This window comes from Myotis brandtii, unplaced genomic scaffold, assembly GCF_000412655.1.
Source record: "Myotis brandtii unplaced genomic scaffold, ASM41265v1 scaffold106, whole genome shotgun sequence".
Classification (NCBI taxonomy): Eukaryota; Metazoa; Chordata; class Mammalia; order Chiroptera; family Vespertilionidae; genus Myotis; species Myotis brandtii.
Genome location: NW_005353584.1, coordinates 441,956 through 445,848, shown reverse-complemented (window position 1 = coordinate 445,848; position 3,893 = coordinate 441,956). Strand labels below are relative to the sequence as shown.

Here is a 3,893-nt window from a genome sequence, read left to right as displayed (position 1 = left end):
CTTGAAGCTCTCTTATGGTTCACTTTGTAATTAACAGATGTCACTCAAGTGTTGGCATTATGACAGAAATGCTAAGTACATTACAAACATGTCTTTATTCAATGCCAGCAATAATTCTATAAAATGTGTACTAATGTACATTTTAGATATCAGTAGGTTGAGGGGCAAGGAATTGAATAATTTATTTCAAATTCATAGCAAGTCACAATGCCTTAGTATAAAGCACCTGTTATCAACCTCATACCACATGTCATAGAAGACAGATAACATGGCCCAGGTAAACTCTTTGACCAGTTTATTCTCCTCCTCAAATAGCCAATAAATTCATGTTACCCACAGATTTCAATTTTTTTTTTCAAAATAAAATTTAAGATATCAAAATCTGGTTCCAGGCTATCTTTTTAAAAATTTCTACCCTTCAGCACTAGTCTTCATACACCCCAGGATTCTGGTCATAGTCACTTGCCTGTCTCTTGACTGTGTCCTGTGCTCAGCCCATGCTGTTTCCTTCACCTGGGATGAGCCTTATGTCGACACCACCTGTCAAAGCCCTTTCCATCTTTCAAAGTCACACATAAACCCAATGTCTTCCATAAAGCTTCCTGAGATCCTCCTCCAAACTACTTTCCTTTACACTCCCATAGCAATGTCATGTCTCCTATTGTGACATTTATCATTCTTGGCCTCTTATGAGTTATTAGAGTAAGTCCATGGCTGACTGAAACCACCCCCCCTTTTTTTAACACAGGCACGTATATGCACACATGTGTGCTCCACCTGGTAGGGGTCAGAGGCAACCTGTAAGATGGCCCCAGTGATCTGCCTCCTAAAACTGACACTCTTATGTAATTCTATCCTCCTTGAATCTAAGCAACATCTAGTGACTCACTTCTCTTTTTGATTTTTTTTTAATTGACAAGACAGAGAGCGGGGGGAGAGTGAGAAACAGATTGGTTGCCTCCCACATGCACCTTGACTCGGTATCGAATCTGCTATCTTTGGTGCATGGGACAATGCTCCAACCAACTGAACCACACTGGCCAGGACTAGTGACTCACTCCTATCAAATGCAGACTACAGCAGAAGTGATGAGATACCTCTTCCAGGATTAGATTATAAAAACATGATTTCCATTTTTGGGGTTCACTTGCTCTCTTGTGCTGAGGGAGCCAGATACCATGCTGTGAGATGGCCGATGCAGAGGTCCACATAGCACAGAATAGAAGGAGACCTTTTTCCCTTTTTCTCTCAAGACCAACAGCCTACAAGGGACTTTATCCTTTTAACAACCATGCATGTGAACTTGAAGTGAATCTTCTATCAACCCTTCAGATGAGACCGCAGCCCTTGCTGACTACAGCCTCTTGAAAGGCCTTGAGCCACGGGTGCTCACTTAAGCTGTATGCGTATTCCTGACCTACAGAAACCATGAGCTGAGCTTTGTTGTTTTAAGGTACTGCATTGTGGGTTAATTTACTACACAATAGATAACTAATACAGTAAGGGTGCAATGTGTGAATTATATTTTAGGATACATAGCTGTAATGAAAGGAATATACTAGTATATACCCCCCCCCAAAATATAAAATCTTTACTTGTGTCAAAGCTATAAAGAAAACGCAATGAACACTTCGGTTTATAATTCAAAGGAGTTGCACCAGGAATTTGTAACCAGGCAGAGTTCTAGAAAAGACTCATTTCTGAATGTTCACTATCAAAAGGGAGCTATTCATTCCAGGTACCTAACACTAGATAAATGATGTAGAGGATGTGGATGAAAAAAATAAAAGGCCCTACTCTACAAAAGCTCTATAAGTTCATTCATTAGAATTCTTGCTTGACAAGGCGTAAGACTAATGTTCAAGGTACTGCCTCTCACAGTACACATGCCACCTGTCTTTAAATTAACCATAGTACAAAGATGCCCTCTTAGTGCGGTAGGCAGTGCATTCATCTCATAAATTAAACACAGTACAATGCCACGCTCCTGAAAAGAAGAATAAAATTGGCTGTTTATTGGGCTTATAAAAAAATACCATGTTATTTGCAAAACAACCCATTGAGCACAGAGAGACATTGCTATAGACTTTAGAAAAAAAACTAACTTCTAAACTTTCCCAAGGATTTAGCTATGATTTCATAGTAAAAGTCCCTAAAATGAAAAGTGACATAAAGGATGGAGTCTCTCAAATTCAACACAAACAATAGTATCACAAATAATCCTCTCTACATGCCCCCTCTCGAAAAGGATAGAAAAGACAAAGAAAGCTTTATGACTAAAAAGTTTCTCTAAACTCGGGTTTTAAAAAGAGAATAACCAAAGTTAAAAAGTATTATCAAGGATTAATTCAAAATTAGGATAGTCACAGGTTTACTTAAAATGTCAGTAAAGACTAATTCTAGTTTGAGGTAAGCTAATGAGAAGAGTTGAGCATGAGAGAGTCTTTGCAAAGCCATATTTGGAGCTTGAACTGAAGAAGGATGGGCTCCACTGCTTATCACGTGTTTAACACCTAACAGACAGTAGAATTCTTATTTTGTTTGCTTCTTCCTATTTTTTAAAAAATGGTTCTTTAAGCTAAAAGTGATAGAACAAAAAATGTCTAAGGAGAACTGAAAGCCCAGGTAGAGTGAGGCTCCCTAATTTCTGGGTGCAGATTAAACAATGTATGATGTACAAAGAACTTGCTTTGCAATTGTAATTATGGTTTTCTTGGCAAATTCCTTAAAGTTGTTTCCATAGACAATCTTTAAACATGATGTACATAGCTAGTGACAAAATTAGCTGCTAGTTTTCTTGAATCACACAGATATCCCTGGACAAGTTAGTTATGGAGTGACTTGATAGCCAGTTACTTTACATCCATTTGATCTTACTCGTTTTTAATGCTGGGTGCATTTGATTGGGTGGTGTCTCCACTCACTGGCTAGTGCCCCAGCCTTAAAGGTTGTTAAATATTTTTAATATACTATCACTCATGGACAAATATTAAATCTATAACTGTGTAGATGAAAGCTAATCTTAGCTAACTCTCCAGAAATAATGATAGCAATTGAGAGAGTATAGTACAGACCATAATTATCTATATCTGGTAATATCTAGGCAGAGGGCTATACATATACCATAATTGATCTTGTTGAGAAAACCAGTAATGAATACAATTATTGGGATACAGGTCCTAGCTGTTAGGTCTGTGGCACTGGACAGAAATGGGGATAAAACCTTTGGAGGGTTTGGAAGATTCAACAAATTAATGTATATAAAAGTATTTAGAACAATTTTTGATATACATACATATACAATAAGTTTTCATGATTATAAGAGCCTTGGAATTCAGAAATGAGGCCCCCTTACTAATAATTACCAGATGGAGTTTTAGAAATTGCCAAAAGCATTTTGCCGTATAATCAAAAGGAATAAAAGACTCGGGAATATGAAATATTCATATTTTATTGTCTACAGATCCCATAGGCAAATGATATATTTTGGAGGAAAAAAGTTAACAACCAATAATATCTTAGCCCTTAGAACATTATTCCATTACACCCACGAGGAGATGGTCTTTCCAGTAATCTACTAAGACTGAAAATAGGGTACTTTTTATACTGTATCTTAGCAATTTATGAATTTGAAATTGACTCTAGAATTATACATGATCTATATTTCCTAAGCTATTGCTTTCAAAAATGGTTTTTGTAATATAGATAGCTGCTAGCCATGTTTGGAAGTAAGTGGCTGTCACTCCTCAAGATCACCGGCATTAGATATCTAAAATATTTTGCTAATAAAAGGGGGGCATCTTTGTCTTGTATTAATTTGCATTTATAATTTTTTAAACTAATGAAAAAGCTTTCCTGGCTACTTTAACTTGTTGCCTACATGACTTAGAAGA

General features: G+C 36.8%; 1 long non-coding RNA gene across 1 annotated transcript in view; it reads left to right on the top strand.

Annotated features, from left to right (window-relative positions):
- The window catches only part of LOC106726347, a 6,206-nt gene extending 2,850 nt beyond the window's left edge, over positions 1-3,356 (top strand). The window contains exons 2-3 of the long non-coding RNA XR_001362406.1: positions 423-427; positions 3,346-3,356. This is a non-coding gene — a long non-coding RNA (uncharacterized LOC106726347). The remainder of the gene's footprint in view (positions 1-422; positions 428-3,345) is intronic.
- Positions 3,357-3,893: the final 537 nt, after the last annotated feature.